This window comes from Musca domestica, unplaced genomic scaffold (genome assembly GCF_030504385.1).
Source record: "Musca domestica strain aabys unplaced genomic scaffold, Musca_domestica.polishedcontigs.V.1.1 6, whole genome shotgun sequence".
NCBI classification, from domain to species: domain Eukaryota; kingdom Metazoa; phylum Arthropoda; class Insecta; order Diptera; family Muscidae; genus Musca; species Musca domestica.
Genome location: NW_026712363.1, coordinates 24471545 through 24484910, shown reverse-complemented (window position 1 = coordinate 24484910; position 13366 = coordinate 24471545). Strand labels below are relative to the sequence as shown.

Sequence of the window (13366 nt, the reverse complement as noted above, 5' to 3'; positions counted from 1 at the left end):
TAGCTAAAATCATCAAAATACCAAATATAGGGAGGTGCTGTTACTTGGGGGCTATACGAAGACGCGGTCCTGCACAGACAATTTTTTTGTCACAGACTGTAGTATCCGTGATGAACTTCTAATACCAAATTTGAAGCAAATTCGGTGAATAATGTCGCTAAAATCATCAAAATATCGAATATCGGGAGGTGCTGTTACATGGGGGCTATACGAAGACGTGGACCTGTACAGACAATTTTCTGTTATAGGCTATAATATCCATTACGAACTTCAAATACCAAATTTTAAACATTTCCGTGAATAATGTCGCTAAAATCATAAAAATTCCGAATATCGGGAGGTACAGTTATATAGGGGCTATACAAAGACGTGAACCTACACAGATAATTTTCCGTCTAAGGCTGTAGTTCTCATTAGGAACTTCAAATACTAAATTTGAAACAGTTCCCGTGAATAATGTCGCTAAAATCATCAAAATACCGAATATCGGGAGAAACCGTTATAAGGTGCCTATATAAAAGCGTGGACCTACATATACAATCTTCCGCTACCGGATCTAGGACCCTCAACGAACTACAAATACCAATTTTAGACAAATCCGTTGAAAAATGTGGCGAAAGTCATAAGAATTCCGAAAATAGGGAGGTATCCTTATATGGGGCTATACGAAGACGTGGACCTGCACATATAATTTTCTGTCATAGGCTGTAGTATCCATTACGAATTTCAAATACCAAATTTGAAACAATTCCCTTGAATAATGCCGAGGAAATCATCAAAATACGGAATATGGGAAGGTTCCGCTATATGGGGGCTATGTGAAGGTGTGGACCTGCACAGACAATTTTTTATCATAGGCTGTAATATCCATTACGAACTTCAAATACCAAATTTGAAACAATTTCGGTGAATAATGTCGCTAAAATCATCAAAATATCGAATATCGGGAGGTGCTGTTACATGGGGGCTATACGAAGACGTGGACCTGCACAGACAATTTTTTATCATAGGCTGTAATATCCATTACGAACTTCAAATACCAAATTTGAAACAATTTCGGTGAATAATGTCGCTAAAACCATTAAAATACCGAATATTGGGAGGTACCCTTATATGGGGGCTATACGAAGACGTGGCTGCAGTACGAACTTCAAATACCAAATTTGAAACAATTCTGGTGAATTAAGTCGCTAAAATCATCAAAATACCGGATATTGGGAGGTACCGGGGCCTATATAAAAACGTGGACCTACATAAACAGTCTTCCGTCACCAGAGCAAGAACCCACAACGAACTACAAATACCAATTTTTAGACAAATCTTTTGAAAAATGTGGCGAAAACCATCAAAATACCGAATATTGGGAGGTACCCTTATATGGGGGCTATACGAAGACGTGGACCTGTACAGAAAATTTTCTGTCTTAGGCTGTAGTATCCATTACGAATTTCAAATACAAAATTTGAAACATTTCCGGTGAATAATGTGGCTAAAACCATCAAAATACCGAATATCAGGAGGTACCGTTATATGGGGGCTATCCCAAAACGTGGGCCGATGTATCTCATTTTCAATACCAACCATCCTAGAAACAATACAAATTGTTCTGCGAAATTTTTAGGCTCTATGTCAAATAATATAAGCTGTATTGTGATTTCAACAGACAGGCCGGCGAACAGACAGCCAGGCGGATATCCTTAAATCGACTTTGAATTTTATGCTGATCATGAATATGTATACTTTATTGGGTCTATGACGAATATTTAGAGGTGTTACAAACAGAATGACCAATTTAATATACCCTCCATTCCAAGGTGGAAGGAATCAAAAAGTGTTACGGTACGGTTATTTTTGGGCTACACCAAAACCGTAATTATGGCAAAAATAAGTTAATCCATATTTTTACCCTCAATTTAATGATAATGCAAACCACAGTGCATAGGAAAGCTTTCATATGAGCACGTTATCATGTGTTGCCAACTACATGCATTTGTTCTAATTGTTTGTATGGAGCTTTCATACACACACATTTCCAATGACTTTCAAACTGTAATACACAAACGGTTGCTTTGAAAAGCCAAACAGTTAGGTAATGTTTACATTTACGCCTTTTTATTGCCATAATGATTATTTTGACGTAAAATGTTTCAAAGTAAATAAATTAGAAAAAGTAAGAAAATGCATGCGAATGCATGCAAATAAAAAAGAAAATTGTTTATTTTTATGATATTTTGGGGTTTCATTAATGAATTTTCAAAGCTAATGTAATATTTTCTAGAAAATATTTCGGGAGACAAGCTCTTACATTGTGTTTTATTTTGTAATTTAATAAAATTCAACTCAATATATATATTGAATAAATCTTACAAATATCATTTCATTTACGGCTATTAATTAAAATGCCTTTCACAACTAGATTAAATTAAAATGTTTACGACCCATATAAGCTGTCTAGTTCAAGAGCTTATTAGCCATGTTTGTGTTAATCAAATCTAAACTACTCGCATTTACACGAGATTGTATGTAAGTACATGTATGTGTACTTCAAAATATCACCGTAGTTTGTACTCGTTTTTTTCACTGCATTAAATTTTTATTATATTATTATATTTTTTTCTTGAAAAGCAATTGTACTGCACTAACCTACATACCCACAAATGAATGTTGATTTTTATCAAATTAAATAATAACTTTGGATTTTGTAGTCTTCTCTGTACGACATCAATTTAATATTGTATAAAGAATGTGTGTGTGTGTGTGAATGTTACTTGTATTGCATGTCTTTTGTTGAGTTTTAATAAGGAAATAAATTAACAAAAAATTATTGTTGTGACATGAAAAGGAGGAAAAGTACTTGGAAAAATTCAAAGCGGAAATACGTAAACATTTGAGATTGAAGATTTAATTTAATAACTATCAAAGTTCTAAGAAATTCTAAAGCCTCTCAGATTAAAGACCACACATAACAGAGATTTTAAGGTATTTTCAATTTAATTTTTTATATTTGAAAAAAAATTGGCATTTTCAAAAAAATAAATGGGAAATTCTTGAAAATTAAATAAGATTTTCTCGAAATATTTCTGGTTGAGAGAAATATTTAGTTGTAAAGAATCGCTGAGTTGTTTCACAAGTTATGACAGATAAAAGTATTGAAAATTGTCACCCTTTGTGGGTTAGACAACAGAATGGGTTCGCAGATATATAGCACCTTCACAACAGATTTTGTGTTAGCAAAAATGTTTGTATGTGTGAAATTTAAAGAGAGTTGGATGCTTATTTTGCCTTCTTTGATCGTTTTGTTTTTCAAAATCTTGAACCCTATGTGGGGCAAGTAACAAAAGAATTGGTCCGATCTCTTCCATATTTATAACAGATCTTGTGTTAAGATGTCCCAAGTCTGGAATGGAATCGGATGTTGATTTCGCTTTCTATGAGCCTTTGTGACGGAGGTAACAGAAGGAGAGGACCGATATATCGCATCTTCTCAACAGAAATTCAAATTTCGACCTTTTGTGAATTAGGTACCAGAAGGAGTGAACCAATATATTCCGTCTTAATGACAGATATTGGGTACATAAAAATATTTGGATGTGTGGAATTTGAAGACATTCGGACTCTTACATCATCCCTTTCTGCGCAGAAAAAAATATATTTTTTATTTTTTATTGAAAATTTTGAATTTTTGTGGGCGAGGTACCAGAAATTGTGGACCCATGACAATAAAGAGGTAGAACAGCTTCGTAAAACTACAGAAATACAGCCCTAAGGCTATGCCCGCTTCCTGTCAGAATAATTCAATATTATAGGCAAAAAGTTGTTTTCATTTATTTGGTATTTTTATTCATTTCTAAAATGAGTCAAATAGCGCGGAAAATGAATGAAATGCCTGGACGTTCTCTCAAAAATATGATTCTAAGTGTTCAATCTTTAAATTCCACGGCAAATCTGGTTAAAATTATTATTGCGAGCCCCGCAATTTAATGCCATGTTTACGTTAGAACTTTTTGTAGGGTTAACCTACTTTGAGAGGATTTATTTGAAGTAAAAGTAATGGATATGACAATTTTAATCCAAATCCAGTGGGTTAACCCTCATATATATAAACATACTATAAGTTTCTTCCAATGATTGATTTTGAAATTGTTTTGTTTTTATTTTTCAAAACAACAAATACATACACAAAATTTGAAGAAGTCGGACACACATAGAAAAAAATTGTGATCAGCTGGGAGCTCTATCTTACCGTTTTATTGCACCATGAGTGGACCGATATATTTTCTCTTCACACCAGACCTTGGGTTAATAAAAATATTGTGATGTGTTAAATTTGAGGACAATCGGACTCACATCACATTTTATGAGAGTTAAAATTATTCAAAATGTTGACCCTTAGTGGGGAGGTACTGGATGGAGTGGACCAATTGTCCATTTTCACACCTAACCTAGCACTGATGCAAATATTAAGATTTGCAAAGTTGGAGCTAAGTCGTATTATCGTCTCTCTTTCTTTGCAAAAAAACCCCTTTTTGAATTAAAGAAATTCTGAGATAAATGTGAAATCATTCGAGTTCAGTGGATTTGTTCAATTGAATCGTTCAATCTTGTTCATTCGTGAACTGAACAACTCTAAAAAATAGAATTCAATTTTGTTGGAAAATAGAATGGTTTTCCTTAAGGAACTGTCTATTTTTTAATGTACTATTTACACTTGATGTGGAATTTAGTGATTAATCAGGTACCATTTTTGGGTCAAAATTAAACTACTGTTGCCCACAACTTTTAAGTGCCAAGGAAATTAAAGATAAGTTTAAACATGGTGTTAGAGTCATATGGTCACAAGGCAAACTAATAATGTCGGTAACATTTAGTGATGACAAACTCGCATATTAGAAATTAGGTAGGGGTGTTATGGGGAAGGAAATAAACACCAATGGTTAGGTTATTGGATCAATGAGAAAACTAAATAAGCTTAGACTCCCACCATAACAAACTGTATTTGTCGTTTATAATCAACTATAGATGAGTGACGTTTTTATAAGGATATGAAATATAGATGGCAGTCCCATCGTTTTACAATGCAAAAAATTTCTTTCCATCGTCGAGTTGCTGCTTTCAATTATTTGGGTAAAATCTTGGGTTCTTGTGTTACTTACATGTATTTGCCCTAACCTATTGCATATTGAAAATACACCAAGGCATGTATTTAATTTGTTGATTTTTATAAAGTTGGGGTATTAACCTCTTCAATTTACTTGTGAATGAGTAGCATTTTACACATCATTTAAAGAAGAATACATGAACTTCTAGCGCGTTTATATACAACATTTTATCCGGATTCATCCTCAATATTAGAATTTATTGCTGATTTATTCAACCGCATTTACCATACCGGAATTTTCTCACTTACGGAAAGCATAACTGGGTCTTTACATTGCTACTGCAGTTCACTCCAAAACCGCTCCCCTAAATGAGTTGTTTAGATATTACAGTCGAACAATACCAAACAAATTAAAAATTGTATTCGCTCATGATAATACATTGGAAGATGCATTTTTATCCTTGCTGAAGGTCACCAATGTTGAACACTTTTTTCCAACACCAATAATATAGAGAGACTATATTAGGCATTATTGTATTATCTTTAGGTTGTGTGCATATACGTAAAGAATCATCATCATCGGCTGAGCGACACTTATATCGTCCCAAAGCTGTATCTAAACACGCAGGATTAACCCACTGGATCTATTAACTTCAATAGCATAAATATATACTTTACTAATCTCTATTTATGTTAATGTATGAAAAACAATGTAGGATACAATATAGTCGACCATACCCCACTGTTTGACAACATCATAGTTCCTATTCTTCAATTAAATGACGATGCATAAAAGTGTTAACATCACCAAAAGCTATTTCCTGTTTGCTTGTTTAAACACAAACGCCTAAAAGTATGCTTTGCATTTCCATCAATAACCATGGCACTTTCACTGTTCACATAAACCGTTCAAAGTTTTTTTTATTGTTTTTGTTTTCAATTATAAATTGATAATGACAACAACATTTGCTGGTAAATTGACAAAGCTTGACAAACTACACGGTTTCCTTGCGATAAATTGTACAACATTTAAAAGAGATTAGTAATTACAATGTTTAGTTGGAGGAAATGATGTGAATTTTAAAAAATGCGAGATTTTTTATAGAGATTTCTTAGGAATTACCATGGCAATACTTAATTGTAATTAAATTATAGCCTAAAACTGATTATGAATGAAATCAGGGATGGGAAATTTTATATTTAAACAAATGAGTTGGATTTAATTTTTAATAAGCAATGTAAAATAATGGTATATGACCGGTTATTACATCTTGCCGATAGATAAAAAAGTGATGTTGTCGGACACATAAATCGTTTTTCGTTATTACAAGTCTCATTTAAATAAAAACTGTCCGATAAGCAAAAGACCAGACCATCTTCCCTTTATCTTTTAACGTAAAGTTTACTGAATTCATGTTGCCATATTTTATTTAGATAATATGACAATAACAGCAAAATATATTTAAATAAAGAAATGGGTAACGCAAATCATTTATTTTATATTGAAGGACTGAATTATAAATTTATTTCACGAAATTAATTACAAATTGGCATTTTTTATTATTTTTAAACTAAAATGAAGATGTCATTGTAAAAAAATGCAGTGAATACCAGTTACTTTTAAAAAAAGCTTGCCACATCTGAGTAAAAAATGCATATATTTTAAAGGAAAGATGTAATAATGAGAACCCGATAATGTGAACTTTATACTTCACTTTTCCTAAAGTAAGGGATAACAAAAGTGGACTATAAAGAAAAGATATTGGAACGGGACTATGGCTAATTTCTTGTCATTGAGATGTGTATGTATCATGGTAGAATAATACAGTTAGACGCACCGACACAGCTGCTGCGATAATGAACGATTTTTGGAATTAAAATTTTTGAATAAAAAATTATTGCAATTTGTAAAAATTCTGAAAAAATGCATATCATATAACCTCCGATTGGTGTCGTATAAGAAAACATATAAAAATCTTCTTTTTTTGAAGAAACATTTTGACATATCAATGTTCGCAAGCGTTGATGCATCTACCTATATTCTTCTACCATGGTATGTATACATGACACATGGTAGAAGAATATAGGTAGACGCATCGACACAGCTGCTGGGACAATGAACTGTCAAACCGATTTTGGAATTTAAAATGTTGAATGAAAAATTATTAAAATTTGTAAAAATAGCTGAAAAACGCGAATTATAATAACCTCCAAATGACGTCGTATAAGAAAACGTGTATTAATCTACTTTTATTTGAAAGAACATTTAAAATTTTTTGACATATCAATGTTCCCAAGCGTTGATGTATCTACCTGTATTCTTGTACATGTGTATGTAGCTGTACAGGGTTGCCCATATTCGACGGACCCATGACTCTTTGGGCCCATTCCAATCGACGAGGCTTGTCCGCAGGCAACATTCTTTGCGTCAATTGAATTTTGTACGGGAACAAATGCAAATCAATGCGAATAATCCGTTGTAAAATGGACCGAGCCATGCCCAACTGCTGAGAACGGCGTTCTTGGGATGTTCTTGGGGACCTCTCAACACTGGCTCGAACGGCAGCGATATTCTCGGCCGATCGCCTTGGTCGACTTTTATATGGCTTCTTCGGATTAGAAAGAGCCAGTCGAAAATTTTTCGTATAAACGCTTAATGGTGTTCTTAGAAGGCGCACTTCTCACATTTTTAATGTTTTAAAAGCACGTTGTGTTTTCACAACTGACTTCTTCTGTTGAATGTAAATTTCAATTATTTCAGAGCGATCGCGTGGCGTGTATTGGTTCATGGTAAAAATCTGCTTGGACTGACGCTTCAAACGCGGTATGTCATTAAGCGATGTGACATCTCTGTCAAAAGTTATGGCGTTGCCAGATGAGTCCGTCGAATATGGGCAACCCTGTATAAGGAAAGAACAGAGCCGCCTCCAAAATTATTTTTTAAGGTTTTTTATTATCGTAAGTGCAATATTGTTTTGTTATTATAAAAATCTGGATTTTGATTTATTATTAAATTTCCTGTTAGCTTCTTCTTCATGTTCGTGTTGCACTTTATCGCAATTTTTTAATTGAGCGAACAAAATACAAATGCTATTATTGTCATTGTTATCGTTGGCTTTTTATTCTAGCAACAAAAAAAAAAAAAAAAAAAAAAAAAAAAAAAAACAAAACAAAGTTTCTCCAAACGTAACATGACAGGGGGTTCGTTTTCATGTCATTAGAGAAAACTGTATGGGGAGAGGAGATACCTACCCCATGGAAAGGGAGCGGGGTTTTTATTATTTTGAAATGCAAAATAATTAACGGTATTATACAAGTAATTTTTGCATGCAAATGTAAACAAAACACACAGTATTTACAAATTCACATGAGGGTGTTACTTGAATTAGGAAGTAAATCTAACGACATTTATATTAGGCATTTTATGAAGATTCATCATTTTTGTGACGTATAAGCAAAAAAATTGACTATTTAATTGACTTGTTTTATGAAAAAAGATTCGGCTTAAATGACGAGAAATTAGATTTTTTTTAAAAAACTATTTATTTTACAAATTTGACCTTTTAAATATAGAGGGTGAGATGAAACAACTGCAACCAACTTCAGACTGCTGTCATTTCTAAGTCACTCATCCGACAGCTGTTTAAATTATTCCAGTGACAGCTTATTATATTGTTTACAAGCGTACAAAAGCATTTTGGTGTGAATTTTCCAGAAAAAAAGTTATTCGATCGATGGAATTCAAGCGTGATAGTGTGATTTTGGCTTTTTGGCTGGAAACCCACAAGTGGCTATCGTTAGAGCACTCCAGCTTTTAAATTTGAATAAATTTTTTCTATCTCGTACCATCGCTCGTTACCGGTACGCTACTGGTGGCGTAGCCCTACGTCAAGGAAGTGGACGGAAGAAAACAGCAACATTAGCAGAAATGGTTCGAAAAGTAAAGAAGTGACGACTTGATCAAAACCCGCGTAGCAGTGGCCGAAAAATGGCTTGTAAGCTGAACATATCGCAATATGCCATTCGGCAAATATTGAAAAATGAGCTCGGTGTAAAGCCATTAAAATTTCAAAAAGTGCAAGAACTTACACCGCAACGGAAAGAAAATAGAATGAAAAGAGCTAAAGAATCGCTTCGCATGGCCGAAAGTGGTGAACTGACGAATTTGGTTTTCTCCGATGAGAAAACGTTCATTGTCCAGCAGTTTGTAAACAAACAAAATGATCGTGTTTACTTTCCAAAGAGGTCAGCTGAAAATGGACACTTTCCGTTGGCCACCAGAACTTAAGCGCCTGCCATGGTGATGATGTGGGCCTCCTTGACAGCCGATGGTCGCTCTCCGCTCATATTAATCGACCGTGGCATAAGAATAAATGCCGAATATTATTGCGAAAATATTCTGGAGGGTGTAGTAAAGCCTTGGCCATGCATACATTTTGGCCACAGACCTTGGACATTCCAACAGGACTCAGCACCATCATCGCACTCAGCACGCGCCACCCAAAAATGGTTACAAAATGAGGTTCCGGAGGCAATCAAAATCTCCGGATACCAATCCGTTGGACTATTGTGTCTGGAGTATTTTGGAAAGCAAGATTGGCACTAAAAAATACCAAAGTGTCGATCACCTTAAGCAAGCGCTTCGCCGGGAATGGACCAAAATACCGCAGAGCAACATTCGGGAAAAGTGTGACGGTTTCATTGGCCGTTTGAAGGCCATAATTCGTGCCAAAGTTGACCAATTCGAATCTAAACTTATTATAAAATATGATGCTATTTCCGACATTTTTTGCTTCCATTCTATAAAATTTTAAAAAAAATGTAAAAATTATGGCGTTTGACTCCGTTGCAATTTTTTATCTCACCCTGTACTTAACCACTTGTCAAAGACGTTTGGCATAACTGTGGGAACACAAAAAGCGCTTATCTGGCTGGCTTCTTCGGAAATTAACAAAGGAGCGTAGGGCCAAAATCGAGCTAAGTCAACCTAAAACTCCTTTGTTCATCTACGAAGAAGCCAGCCGATGACTTAAGCCAGCCAAATATGCGCTTTATGTATTTCCATCCTAAGATCACCTTTTTAACTTTGCCACGACTCTGCCGCAGAGCAACATTCGGGCAGCGTGTGACGGTTTCATTGGCCGTTTGAAGACCATAATTCGTGCCAAAGGTGACCCATTCCAACAAATCTAAACTTATTCTAAAATTTGATGCTATTTCCGACATTTTTTGCTTTCATTCAATAAAATTTAAAAAAAAATGAAAAAATTATGGCGTTTGACTTTGTTGCAGATTTTTTTATCTCACTCTTTATACATAACCCTTTTGGAATTATTATTTTCCCCATTAAGGGAAATTGACATCTGGTTAATCTGGCAGTCTAGTCAATCTAATTAAGATGGACAGGTGTTTTTTTTTTTCAATCTACCATTCAAATAATGCTTAAAAATCGCCTAATTAACATAGTGGGTGTCATTCACTCACAATTACCCCCCCCCCCCCCCCCCCAACAACACACAACATTGTTGCCTTATCTGATTAGAATCCAGATAGGTTAGTATGGGAAATTCACATTGAATCTCTTTTTAAAAAAGGGGGTAGGGGCAAAACATTATCGACATAAACATATGTTCTGTCATTATTAGAAGCAAGAAAACGCTGTAACAAAAAAAAAACTACAACATTATCAGATTATGGTCTCATAACCCAATTGTGGAATTTTTATTGCAATGATAAGCAATTGATATTGAAAACCACGCGCTCAACATCACGTTCTCTCTCACTCTCTCGGAAGTTATCATGAGAGGAGAAGTCATTAATCAAATCAATGAGAGAAGAAAAATCATTTATCAAACTACCAATTAAATTTCTTGATAAATATGTTACACCAACGATCCCGCCACAAATTTTTGTGGGAGTAGTTAGGCGTTGCAGACCCTCGTGGGAAGGTTTATGGGTGTGCCTGGCCCACCACATCTTAATTCATATCAAATCCAAATTTTTGATCATAAATTACTAAATCGTTTTATGACTTGATAAATACTTACCGATACGAAATTGAGAGCAAATTCCTGCTACAGCTGTTCCAAATGGGCCGATAATCTGAAAATGAGAATGATGAAGAGGCAAAGATTAGTACATATATTTAATCATTTCGAGTGTTACAATTCGAAAATCATTTTATGAGTTGGGAAATTTCCATGGTTTAATTGAACGTCGTACGATAGAAATTAGGTAGGGGTGTTATGGGGGAGTAAATAAACACCAAAGATTTGTTTTTACAAATACGACACCTATTGGATCGATGAGGAAACTAAATAAACTTAGACTTCCACCATAACAAACTGTATATGTCGTTTATAATCAATTATAGATGGGCGTCATATTTTTGTGAAAGGTATGAAATATAGATGGCAGCCTCATCGATCTACGATGCAATAAATTGGTTTCCATCGTCGAGTTGCAAGCAAAGGAATACTCTCACTGTTCATCATCGGATCTAAAGATGTCATCCCAAGTTGACAAGGTGTATTACATAAAATCCAGAGATGGATAGTCTTATTTGAAATGACTTTACCTTCTTAATTTTACCGTGGTTTAATTGAACGTCGTACCTTAGAAATTAGGTAGGGGTGTTATGGGGGAGTAAATAAACACCAAAGATTTAAAAATATCCATTAAAACGATACCTATTGGATCGATGAGAAAACTAAATAAGCTCAGACTTCTACCATAACAAACTGTATATATCGTTTATAGTCATCTATAGATGGGCGAAATATTTGTTTTGTAAAGGTATGAATTGTAGATGGCAGTCACATCGATTTACGATGCAATAAATTGGTTTAGTCGTCGAGTTGCAATCTGCAGTCCCTATTAGGAACTTTAAATAAGAAATTTAAAACAACTCCGATGAATAATGTCGATAAAATCATCAATCAATGCGATATCGTGGACACATATAGACAATACTCTTCTTGGGTGTAAAGTACTCAGAAGGAACTCCTTTTGTGGATTATTAGGCAATTCTATAGAAAAATGTAGCTAAACTCATCAAAATACCGAATATAGGGAGGAACCGTTTCATGAGGGGATATGCGATATCGGGGACCTTTATAGACAATACTCTTCTAGGAGGTAAAGCGCTCAGAATGCACCTCTCTTACAGATTTACAGATAATTTCATTGAAAAATGTAGCTAAAATCCTCAAAATACACAATATCGGGGATACTGCTATGTGGGGCTATACGATATGGTGAACCGATATAGCCCATCTTCGAGCTTGACCTGCCTGCAGACAAAAGACTGATCTGTGCAAAATTTTAGCATCCTATCTTTATTCGTTGTGACTTTAGCGTGATTGCAACAAATGGACGGACGGACAGATGGACGTACGGACAGGGCTCACTCGTCTTAGAATTTTACGCTGATCAAAAATATATATATCTTTTTAACTTCTAAAATTATTATTTCGATGAGTTACAAACGGGATGACAAACTGACTGACAAACCCTCCATACTAAGTATGGTGAAGGGTATAAAAATTTAACAGTAGATGGCACTCCCGTTAATCAATCATTTATGTTGATGGTATATAAGCAGCTTCGCATCATGGCTAGTCATTTAATGTCAAATTTTAATGGGAAACCACGGCAGAATTCGAGTGCGGCTCTGACAGCTCTTTATGATATGTGAAAAATATGCCATGCGAACACTTCATGTTGCTTATGTACCTACACCTTTAGATTTATTATTTATAAAAAGCCAATACCATTGCACAAGTATTTGGAAGACAGAGGGCACTCATCAAATTATTAAAAACCTTAACAAGCTATGTAAAAGTTATCATTTTCACAAAAAAAAATCAACTCTTGGCTACTAGAGTATATGCCATCACAGATGCTCAAAAAATCTCGTAAAATCCAAATAAAGCATCCGATATTTTCATTTTTCTCGCCATCTACTTTAAAGAACTAAGAGCGTTTATTAAAAGCGCCATCTATTATTGGAAGAAAAATCAAAACAATTTTATGAAAGCCAAAATAATAATTTAAATGCAGATGGCGATCCACCATTAATTTTCATTTCCGATATTTATAGCTCTGTTCCAAAAACTGCAAGAATCTACTATTTTTTATTTTTTTTTTTTTTTCGTTATCAATAGGAGAAAATTTTAATTTATTTATATTATTTTTTAATAAATAAATATAAAAGGAATTATATTTCACTGCCAAAGCAAAACCCGCACACTTCACTATTTGGCATAC

The 13366-nt window shown here is 34.4% G+C and overlaps 1 protein-coding gene across 1 annotated transcript in view; it reads right to left on the bottom strand.

The window, feature by feature from the left end:
- Window positions 1-13366, bottom strand: part of LOC101892671 (facilitated trehalose transporter Tret1-2 homolog) — a 122807-nt gene that overhangs the window by 50996 nt on the left and 58445 nt on the right. The window contains exon 3 of the mRNA XM_059129074.1: window positions 11146-11200. The gene's annotated coding sequence lies outside the window, so the exon portion shown is untranslated. The remainder of the gene's footprint in view (window positions 1-11145; window positions 11201-13366) is intronic.